The sequence below is a fragment of the Hippocampus bargibanti genome, linkage group LG05 (genome assembly GCF_051943395.1).
Source record: "Hippocampus bargibanti isolate YZ-2025 linkage group LG05, ASM5194339v1, whole genome shotgun sequence".
Taxonomy (NCBI): domain Eukaryota; kingdom Metazoa; phylum Chordata; class Actinopteri; order Syngnathiformes; family Syngnathidae; genus Hippocampus; species Hippocampus bargibanti.
The window spans coordinates 21,143,011-21,155,000 of record NC_142738.1 but is presented as its reverse complement, the minus strand read 5'-3'; the positions used below and the strand labels follow the sequence as shown (position 1 = coordinate 21,155,000).

Below are 11,990 nucleotides of genomic sequence, written 5' to 3'. Positions count from 1 at the left end.
TTTGGTATGACTTCCATATGCCAAAGTACAAGTGGTGTTCTGGTGCAAGTTTATACCATTCGGCGGGCAGACCAAAGGTCATGTCACACATCCCATGTGCACAAACACACGCGCGCACACGCACACACATTCACACACAAACCCGCACAAAACCGATCAATGAATGGTTCACTTCTGTGAAAAGACAGCTTGCTGCAGATGCAACGGGGTTTCATAATGCTGGCTTGCCGAATGTCAATGATCTCAACAAGAGAGGCCTTATCGGCTCAGCCAACAGATCTTATCACCACGTTGGTGAATCAGTGACCAGGCCGAAGTAACTGAACACTGTAATACTGGATGGGTCAATGCTGATGTCTTCTATACCCCATGTAGCAAGCGTCTCAAAGAAATTCTAAGAAATGCTGCTGGAAAGAACATGTCATAATTTACTCAGGGTGATGTAAAGGTTTCCCCCAGAGTTCTATAGGCTTGGCGGGCCGCCATGCTTTTCTTTCCCCCTGACAAGCAGGCCTTGCAAAATGCTCGCAAATGTGTGCAGTCCTCACTGGTTAAGACTTGGTGAAAGCCGGTGTCTTTTTACACAGCTTCAGCCCGCGCGCTCTCCTGTTGTAATGAGAGAGCGTGGCATTTAGTTATCTAGGGGTATGTTCGTATCGAACTGTGGTTACGTTTGGATATAACTGTGTGTGTGGTCCTCTGCACTCCGACCTAACTTAAAGCGTTTTTTACATTTTCGGAATGCCCTGAGCGAGCTCTTGGCCGCTCCAACAGGGGACAAGGGCTGCCAGTGCACCAAGCAGGACTGACGTCAACTGTTCAAACACAAGCTTCTGATGGGTTATAACACGGGATGCGTTCTGAAGGAATAGAGGAGCGTGCTCTGCCTCTCCGAATGCAGCCTTACTTCGCCAAGGCTGGTTGCTGCTTCTGCTAAAACATAGGGGTGGGGGGGCTGAAAAAATAATTCAGAAATATAAAACTTAGAATGCTAAACACCCCCCCTCCCCTCAACGTGACCCTAATGAGGATAAAGCGGTCTGGAAAATGGATGCATGGAGAATGCCACACCGATTTATACAGCCCCCCTAAGCCCCAGTGTAGCACCATCCCTGTGTCCCGCGCAACCATGTACACTTGTACACATACATACCAACACTTGTACATACATGCACAGCAGTGTTTGAAATAACCTCTGCCCGGAGGCCTGGGGCATACAACTATTATGTCGGGCGTACGACTTTCAAAACATCTCGGCCCAGGTGGCCGACAACTTCTTCCGGAAAAACAAAAAAATATATATTTTCAAATCAAACGTTTGTTTTATTCAATAAAGCAAAAGCTACAAGCAAACCGCCACAAGCCATGTGGAGTTCTCTTTCTAAGCTTTCCAAACTTTCAAGTACACTTTTGAGTCACGGTATAGTCCGAAGCACAAAACAGGCTTCTGATTGGCTGCCATGTTTCAAGTTGTAAAAAAATGGGCAAAAATGCGTTGCCTGTCCGGCTTCATGGCCGGGCAGGCAACTTTTCAGAGTTGTCTGCCCGGGTGTCCGCTAACCTTTTGTCATGAGTTTCAGACACTGATACACAGGCATCGTTTTATGGAGTTTCATTATGTTTTTTTCTTCAAATGTGAGTGAGAAATGCCAGTGAATATGCCAAATCATACAGCACTGATGATGAAAACAACAGACAGACATAAGAGCAGTAGCTGAATAATAATAATAATAATAATAATAATAATAATAATAATAATAATAATAATAATAATAATAATAATAATCTTCTTCTTCTTTTCCTTTCGGCTTTTCCCTTCTGGGGTCGCCACAGCGAATCAATGTCCTCCATCTAACCGGTTTTGTGCATCTTCTTCTCTCACACCGGCTACCTTCATGTCCTCTTTGACCACATCCATAAACCTCCTCTTCGGTCTTCCTCTCGGTCTCCTGCCTGGCAGTTCAAGGCTCAGCATCCTTCTCCCGACATAGTCACTCTCTCTCCTCTGGACATGTCCAAACCATCTCAGTCTGTCTTCTCTGACTTTCTCTCCAAAGCCTCTAATATGAGTTGTCCCTCGAATGTACTCATTCCTGATCCTATCCAACCTGGTCACTCCCAAAGAAAACCTCAACATCTTCAGCTCTGCTACCTCCAGCTCTGCTTCTTGTCTTTTCTTCAGTGGCACTGTCTCCAGTCCAAACATCATGGCTGGTCTCACCACTGCTTTATACACTTTTCCTTTCATCCGAGCTGAAACATTTCTATTACACATCGCACCTGACATTTTTCTCCAGCCGCTCCAGCCTGCCTGGACACGCTTCTTCGCCTCTTTTTCACACTCTCCATTGCTTTGGACAGTTGACCCCAAGTATTTCAAATCATCCACCTTCCTTTTCGCTTCTACCTGAAGCATCACTTTTGCACTTGGATCCCTCTCGTTCACACACATATATTCCATCTTGCTGCGACTCATCATCATTCCTCTCCTTTCGAGGGCATCTCTCCACATCTCTAGTTTCTCCGCCACCAGTTCCCCGTTCTCGCTAAAGATCACAATGTCATCTGCAAACATAATGGTCCAAGGAGATTCTTGTCTAACATCGTCTGTAAGCCTGTCCATCACCTTAGCAAATAAGAAGGGGCTCAGATACACCTCCACCTTGAATTCCTCCGTCACACCGACAGCACACCTCACAACTGTCTTACAGTCATGATCCATGTCTTGCACCGCTCTGACATACTTTTCTGTCACTCCAGACTTCCTCATGCAATACCACAGCTCTTCTCTGGGCACTCTGTGATACGCTTTCTCCAGATCTACAAAGATACAATGCAATTCCTTCTGACCTTCTCTGTACTTCTCTATCAGCATTCTTAAAGCAAACACTGCATCTGTCGTACTCTTTTTTTGGCATGAAGCCATACTGCTGCTCACAAATGTTCACTTCTGTTCTTAGTCTAGCTTCAACTACTCTTTCCCAGAGTTTCATTGTGTGGCTCATCAATTTTATTCCTCTGTAGTTAGTACCACTCTGCACATCTCCTTTGTTCTTAAAAATGGGCACGAGTACACTTTGTCTCCATTCTTCAGGCATCTGTTCACCAGCTAAGATCTTGTTGAATAACCCAGTCAGGAACACCACCGCCTCCTCTCCAAGACACTTCCATACCTCGATTGGTAAATCATCAGGCCTGAGTGCCTTTCCCTCCTTCATCATCTTCAGCGCCCTCCTCACTTCATCCTTGTTAATGCTTGCTACGTCTTGGTCCACAACAGTCACGTCTTCTACTCTTTGTTCCTTCTCATTTTCCTCATTCATCAATTCTTCAAAGTACTTTTTCCATCTTTCCATCACACTACTGGCACCTGTTAATACATTGCCATCTCTAACCTTAATCACCCGAACCTGCTGCAAGTCCTTACCGTCTTTGTCTGTCTGTCTCGCCAGCCCGTTAAGATCAGTCTCACCTTCCTTGCTGTCCAGCCTAGCATACAAGTCATCATAAGCCTCTTGTTTGGCCTTTGCTACCTTTACTTTAACCGTGCGCTGCATCTCCTCATACTGCTGTCTACTCTCGTCCGTCCTCTCAGTGTCCCACTTCTTCTTTGCTTACCTCTTTCTCTCTAACTTCTTCTTTGCTTACCTCTTTCTCTCTATACACTCCTGCACCTCCCCATTCCAACACCAATTCTCCTGATCTACCTTTCTTCCACTCGATACACCAAGTACCTTCCGGCCTGTGTCTCTGATTATGTTTGCTGTAGTTTGCCAGTCATCTGGAAGGACCTCTTGCCCACCCAGTGTTTGTCTTACCTCCTTCCTAAATGTCATGCAACACTCTTCCTTTTTCAACTTCCACCATTTTGTCCTCACATCAGCCTTTGGTTTCTTCATCTTCCTCACTGCCAGCGTTATCCTACACACCACCAACCTATGCTGTCTGGCTACACTCTCAGCAACCACTACTTTGCAGTCATTTAACAAATATCAGAAAGAAAGAATAGGGAATGAAACAAAAACATTCTGAAGATACAAAAAGGAGAGGAGTAGCAGTACCTTACATTGCAGGAGTTTCTGAAAAACTACAAAGAATGCTTTGGCAACACAAAATTCCTACTTATTTCAAACCGATAAACACTTTAAGGCAAAAATTAGTGCATCCAAAAGATAGGCTGCCAAATGAAAAACAAAGTAATGTAGTTTATTCAATACATTGTAAGAATGAAAATTGTAAAGAGCCGTACATTGAGGAGACTAAACAAATTCTTAAAAAAACACTTTATCAACATCGCAGGGATAATACTAGTGGGCCTCAATTGGCAGTACATATGCACCTAAAAGCTAGCAATCACTCATTTGGCGACAATGAGGTTAAAATCTTCGCGAAAGAACATAGATGGTTTGTGTCACGGTTTTGCAAGGTGGTGATGGCGGGTGCAGATCCCAAAAAGCAGGCAGGAGGTTGTGTTTGACAAATTGTATTAAAATAAAGTCAGCAGCAACAAAATCTAAAACATCAAAATCGTCTGAACAGAAAAAATACAAAGTATCAAAAGAAAATCAAGACTAAAGTCCACCAAGGTGAAACAAACACATTCATAGCATACAATGCATACAATTGCATACAAGGCATACATCAACAATTACCCGACACCGAATGGTCGTGCCGGGAGTCCTTTTAAGTGTCACTGATTAACGACCAGCACCTGTGCAGGTGCAGGCGGGGCCGACAGCGCCACCCGTTTGTCACCAACCAGATCATGACAGTTTGAAAGGGGAGTAAATGAAGCGATTTTCATCAACAGCTAAATCCTTCATTAAACCGATATGGTGGGGTGAGGTTCAATTTGGATCGTTCATACAATAGCCTGCTTAGGCAACATAGGATTAGTAATACTGATGAGGTGATACCGGTGGAAGTGGGGCAATCAGGCCAGTCGTTAGTCAGAACAATAGGAACAATCAGTGGAGCTGCAGGGAGTATTCCTCTGCTCCCCCCAACCTGAGAACAGGGACCTATCATAGCAGAGTCCGGCGCCGCCATGTCTGGGCAGGAGGGATATATATATAGGGCCTAAACTAGCAGTAAGGCTTTAGTTTGCTGACGAAGTTTCTTGGATAAACAAGCGTAACGTCCGATACCTTCAAAGAAGTACAGATGACGGCTGAAGAAACCTTTTCATCGACAAACCTCTGAAGATGGAGGACAATGATTCGCTGTGACGACTCCTTGAAGGGAAAAGCCGAAACTAAAAAAGCCGATACTCTAATATATGTTATATAATACATAATATTGAACAAAACTACTGTTTTCTAATTTGAAAGGTTGTTGTTCATCAATTTGTTGCATTTACAGTGTGTTGAATGCAGCAATCATAATGTTTTTTTTTTAATTTCATTGTCATGATCTGTGTTTTGATATTGATTGCAATTAGGTTTATTTCATGTTGTTTCTTGTCTTCTTGCTCATTAGTTGTTTTTATTTCCAACTCATCAACCTGATCCATTGTGTCCACAAACTGGTTTCCTCAGCCACTCACTTGTGTCTCACCCAGCGGCACCTTCAGTTTGCGTCTTTAAAGTTCCCTGATTTCCTTCACTCCTTCCCAGTTCAAGAGTTTGTTGTTTCTGTAAATGTTCCTGAATTTAGTTGTTATATGCACTTGCAAAGTCATGTTTCCATTATAATGGGAATCCCATCTCTATAGAGATGAATGTGTTTGTTTGCTTGTGTTCATTAGATACTTTGAATTTTGGTTTGTTTTGCGTGAAGCTACTATTTTTTTTGCTTTGTTTAATAAACTCATTTTGAGACTCCTCCAACTAACTATTCAAATTTCCCTTTATTCTTTACTTGATAGCTAAGGCATAGCTATAGAGTAACCAATTAAAGGTGTTTGCTTAGCTGCTAAGCAAACGCCTTTAATTGGTGTGTCCGATCAAGCCAATGTTCGTTCAACCCCTTTTCCATTATTTAATATTGCATTGGATTGTTCAATGGTAAAACTAAAAGTCATTAGTCCCAAATCATGACATGAAGAAGCTTTGTTGAGTGTAGTCATTTAATTATAATGTTGTTGGCAAAATTGAATAATGAGAAAAGAACACTGTCGAGGTAGCAGACATGATAAATGATTGTTCATCGCGAGTGAACTGATGTGTGCATACTCCTTCACTGATGATCAAAATACAAGTTGAGCTGCTGTGATGTTTTCGACCACGCCTTTGAGTGAGGTAGACAAATTTATGATTGGAGCTCAGCAGTTCTAAGCTGATTCTTTCCAGGTTTTATTGTGGGACAAATAAAGGTTTTCTGCTTCTGATTCTGATGTCTGTTGCTGGAGGTGAGACACATCGGGACAGCCGTAAAGGATACCAGAAACGCTGTTCAAACCCTAACTCTATAAGGATGTAAAATATTGGTCCAATTGGTTGAATAAGCTGAAACACTTGTCTGCAAGCTGTGTGCAGCCCAGTTCTCAGTGGCACATGCGTCTTTGCATGAGTCACACATGCACTCAAACACACACCAGGAAGCTGTCTGCAGAGACGACATATTTACAGCCGCTCATTTAGCTTTCAGAAGGCAGGATGTTGGATGCAGTCGATAACTTCCTGTTGTTGTATTTACTTAAGACATCTCCTCATACATATACTCGGTGAGTGGATGGCATTTGAGGTGAGTGCTCTCCTCTTCCCAGCATAGAGACTTCATTAACATCTCAGGAGAATGAAAGGATGCTACAACTGGAGCGTGACAAGCACGGTAAAGGCATAGTGTAACATTAATTCATGTTAATGTGTGTTCATAGAAAAAGAGATTTCTTTCAATATGAATGATGTGGATGAATGTCTACGGGCAGTGTGGGCAAATCGTATCGTATTTCATTCATGTTTTTTTTTTTCCAGCTTTCCTAGTAGAGCAAATGCTGTTTTGCAGGCAGTTTGAACAAATGGTTGTCCGTTCAACTTGCTCCCCCCACTCCCATAATCTACTCTACTGACACAAAAATGGGGCATGTCTCATGTTGTCTATTGCACTTGTTTTTATATTAGGGCAATTATTCTCCAAGTAAAACCAATGACTGCCAGAGCTACAGTACACTCACAGAATATTTACTACAGTGCCATGAAAAAGTAGCTGCTCGACTGTATTCCCAAATTCTTATTTTTTTCTTTTTAGTGTTTAAGATGAGCAATTAATGTAGGGCAAAGATAACTCACGTACTGTACACCTAAAATGAAGTTTGGATTTAGTGACTTTATTTACGGAGGAAAAACTTACATAAAGCTACCTGGTGCTGTGTGAAAAACTGACCCTTCAAAACATGGACACGCTCAACAGCATCAATATTAAATTGCATGTATTTATTTATTTATTTTTGAATAACTCAAAATGGCAATGTGTCTTTCACAAATCTGTGTCGGGAGCCCACCCTTCCTTGCAGAATGGCTCGAAGTCAGCAACACTGGAGGCTGCATTCGTTCATTCATTCATATTCCGAACTTGTTTAGCGTCACTTGGGTCGCGTGGGGGTAGCTGGATCCTATCCCAGCTGTCATTGGGCAGTAGGCGGGGGGAGGGGGGTGTAGCTGGAGCCTATCCCAGCTTTCATTGGGCAGTAGGCGGGGGACACCCTGAACTGGTTGACAGCCAGTCGCAGGCCACACTGAAAGTAAAAACCATATATGCTCCCTTCACACCCAGGGACAATTTGGAATGTTAAATCAGTCTGCCATGCATGTTTGTGGAATGTAGGAGGAAACCAGAGAACCTAAAGAAAACCCACACGGGCCAAGGGAGAATATACGAGCTAGAATTGAAACCAGTACCTCTGCACTGTGAAGTTAGCTTGCTTAACACTCGAAAACCGGGCCGCTTGGAATAGTTATAGTGGGGCGAAAATAATTAAAAAGCAGCATGAAAAAAAGTCAAATGTGTGCATCGTTCTTGGGTTAGGAGAAAAGTCAGCACTAATTCTCCAATGAATATGCAAATTCATAGTTCTGAAGGCCCCACTGTTCATCAACTCACAAATAAAATACATGTATTGTATGGCAACTTGACCAGCAGCAAGACTAAAAATGCCGTAACTAATGCTGCTCCATATGTTTAACAATATAAAAAGACAAGTACTTTTTTGCCAAAGTAGTTCAGGAGAGATTCACATCACACACAGTAGAGAATCATCACAACTTGTTGAGAAAATGTCAATCCGTTTTGCATGCTGAAGGTGTATGCCTGTCAACGTGTCCCCCTCAGCACCATGGACAGAGACAAAGACAAGCTTAGTCAGTTATTGGATGTTCCTCCATGCTAGAGCCCTCCCACCGCCCGGGTCATCACCACTCATATCATTACGTGCCACCATGACACCAGTTAAAGACAAATTGATGAAAACATCTCTGCACCTCTTCTGTACACAAGTTGCATTCAACAAGTGTGTGATTCAGCTTCAAAGTATGTTCTTTTGATTGCAAATGCAGTGTATATGTCGTATAGCAGCGGTCACAAACTTGCGGCCCGCGGGCCAACTGCGTCCCCTGAAAGAATATTTTGCAGCCCGCCTTAACATGAAAGATTAATGTTAGTGCGGACTGCATGATTGATATGAATGAAACTTGTGTGTGGAGCTGAACAAACCGCTGAACAAACCATGGAACAAACCACCATTTTGGAGCTACAGAGGGAATTTAATCACCGATTTGCAGACTTCAAGACGCACAAAGCCACATTTCAAATTCTTGACAACCCATTCTCTTTTGATGTGCAAGGTGCCCCACCTGTGTTCCAAATGGAGCTCTGTGACCTACAGTGCCACTCTGCACTCAAAGCCAAGTTCAGGGACGTGAATAGAGAAGCAGACAAGCTTGGGCAATGTTTGAGAGAGTTAACCCCCAGCTTCCCTGAACTTTCCCGAATGATCACGCGGACAATGTGTCTTTTTGGGAGCACATACTTATGTGAGAAGCACTTTCCACTTTGAATTTCAATAAGTCCAAGTACAGGTCCAGACTTGCTGAGGAGCATCTTCAAGCCCTACTCAGTCTCCACTGCGTCCTCCCTCAAGCCAAATGTGGCTCGGCTTTGTGAAAAGAAGTGCTGCCAGGTCTCTAGCAGCAAGAAGTAGGCAACAGAAGCCATGTTTAGGACAGTTCATGTTCAATATTTTATTTATGTGAAGAAAGTTCAAAGTTAAAGAACTGTGAATACAGACATTTGAAACTTTATTAAAATAATTAGTTTCCTGTGTTTTTTTTTTATCAGTCGTCTGTATCTGCCTTATGATCATTATAATTATTTTATTTATTGCTGGTTAATGTATGTTTTATTAATTTTTCCATTTATTCATTTAATTCATTTTTTGTGTGTTAAAAATAAAGATTTTGAGAACATTGGAATGTTTTATCTGTGCTTTTCTTGTGAAAATCCTGATGCGGCCCAGCCTCACCCAGACTCTGACTCCAGCGGCCCCGGGTAAATTGAGTTTGAGACCCCTGTCGTATATGGTATATGGGTTAAGATGGCAATCAGATGGGATAATCTCCAGATCGCCCACAACTTGAATTTGGGCACAAGCTAATGAGAATGGAATGATGGATCGTCAACTATAAAAAGTACAAGATTACACATATATCACAGCATATAGCTGTAGTTTACGTTTTAAGACTTGCGCTGAATATTCATGAAGTCTTGTTTTCGAGTTGATGACGATCCCCATGTGACGTCACGTTTGGACCGCCCCTGACCGAGAAAGCGGCATACAATGCATTTTGGGTACTTTGTTTGGTCTGAAAACTTCGTGTTGATCCGTGTTGATGGCGAAATTAGAAGGAAAACACATAAATAACGCCATGGTGAATCGTTGTGTGTTGCACCAAGACAACTATTTGATATTCGCTGACACAAATTCCCAGCTGACAAATCAGCCCATTTCCAACGGAGCTTGGGCGCAATCTTCTGCATTTTCTGGGTGCTACATTGCTGTCATTGACGGCTCGAATTGATATGGGAGGACTCCTGGAATCAATTGCAAACATTTATGCTTTCCTCTTCAGAACTATTTGAATCATATTCATAACTGGATGAGTAACAAGAAAACATCTTCTCTGAATCTGAAGCCATTGTTTTGATTCTCGATCAAAGGCAAGACGTCTTGGCGTGACGTCACGAACAGGGGGGTGGGACCTTCTGAAACTGGCCATTTCCGGATTCATTTTGAAGTCATTTTTATTGGTGTTTTTCATTTAACTAAAAATATCAGCCTGCCTGATTTGGGTATTTTAGATGCTATAAAACGTTTTTCTGATGTCAGTGGGAAACAAAAACAAAAAATGGTGCCGGTTGTCCTTTAAATGTAGTATGTACAAACCTCATAGCACAATAAGAACACTACAACCCAATTTATTAACTGTCTTTCAAATGTGAAAAATATCCCTGATCAGTTAATAAATTTGTCTCAAGGAATATGGCGTTTACATACTATTTCGCAGATACTTGGAGGAGGAAATGGAAATAGATTAAAATAACATATGCACTGTGATTTATCAAGATTGCGTCTGTTTTTAATAAGTTTCCATCGAAGGGGCAAAGTTAAAGAAATCAACATTTATTGAAAAATGGAATCACTTTCAACATTCAAAACATATTATTACACAACGAAATATTCAAGCTCAATAATACCTACTTGTGTTAAATTCCGCCAAATCATAGATGGTTTGGCCTGACCGCGCGCTCAACAAACTCCTCACTGACGCCCTCGCCTTGACGCGCAAACAATACACGTGTACCGTCGCCGAGCACACAAACATAGACTACCTGCAGTTGAAATTTGCATACTCGGCACGGCATCTGCCCTGTTGTTCGCTAACTTTTTGTCATGAGTTTTAGACACTGTTTGTACTATAATTTGGGCAAGTTCGGCGGGCCGGATTAAAAAGCCTGATAGGCCGTATGTGGCCCGCGGGCCGTAGTTTGCCTATGGCTGCTCTAAACCCTTTGAAAAGTGGCCAAGGTAGGTGTTGGTAAATTACAATCATGTTTGATTTTTAACGTTTTAATTTTTTTCATTTTTTCATGTCGAACTGCATTGCATCATCATAATGTACAATGAATAATACAAATAGTTAATGCTTTCAATTAAGTTAATTGGAAATGTGAGAAATATCGCCTGTATTTAAAATGTACACGTCTAAAAACTACAACAAACACAATAAATCATCACCAAATTAGTTAAATCATTCACTCACACCATCAACACACTGTCCATTATTCACATCATTTTTAATTGCTACTCGCAGATACAAAACATTCGAAGCAGCTGCACAGTACTCCACATTGGCAAACTATTCTAAGATAAAATAAAATAATGTCCTGTTAAAAACCCATCGACATATTTTCAGGCGTTGAATATTTGATAGCATTGTTTCAAATGGTATTGCACAAGTTAATAATTTCAAAGGAACTCTCGAGATAAGTTTAACGTGCACACGCCATATTTGGTGCTCAGTCAACTATTTTAATAAGATGTCATTCATGGTGGCCTCCCCATTGATTTTGTGTCCTGGCGTTTGAATACAGTTTCGACACGATGTTTGACCAACACAGTGGTCGGTATTTGCCCAGGCTGACACGCACATCATTAAGCTAAAGTGTATGCTTTATACTGGCCAGTACAAAAGTTTGTTTCTTCTTCCGGGATGGATTGGGTTGTCTTTTTTTATCAATCATGTGACATGGTATGTTTCTGTTTTCATTTGGAGACTATTTAAGGGGCACCGATATGCAATCCACTTCCCAAAAGTAGAAACTGCTGTTTTTCTTTCTTTCACTTGGTGAATCATTGAATGGTCTGTGCTCCTTATAATTCTCAGAAAACCATTGATTTTACAAATTTTACAGAAGTGAAAGCACTTTCAAATGTCAACTCGTTAGTTGGTCAATAGTTTCAGGAAATTATGCAAATACTTTGCTGACCTTGCAAA

The 11,990-nt window shown here is 41.8% G+C and overlaps 1 long non-coding RNA gene across 1 annotated transcript in view; it reads left to right on the top strand.

The window, feature by feature from the left end:
* The window catches only part of LOC148898209 (uncharacterized), an 80,122-nt gene extending 70,948 nt beyond the window's left edge, over positions 1 to 9,174 (top strand). Inside the window, exon 3 of the long non-coding RNA XR_016114975.1 lies at positions 8,781 to 9,174. This is a non-coding gene — a long non-coding RNA (uncharacterized LOC148898209). The remainder of the gene's footprint in view (positions 1 to 8,780) is intronic.
* Positions 9,175 to 11,990: the final 2,816 nt, after the last annotated feature.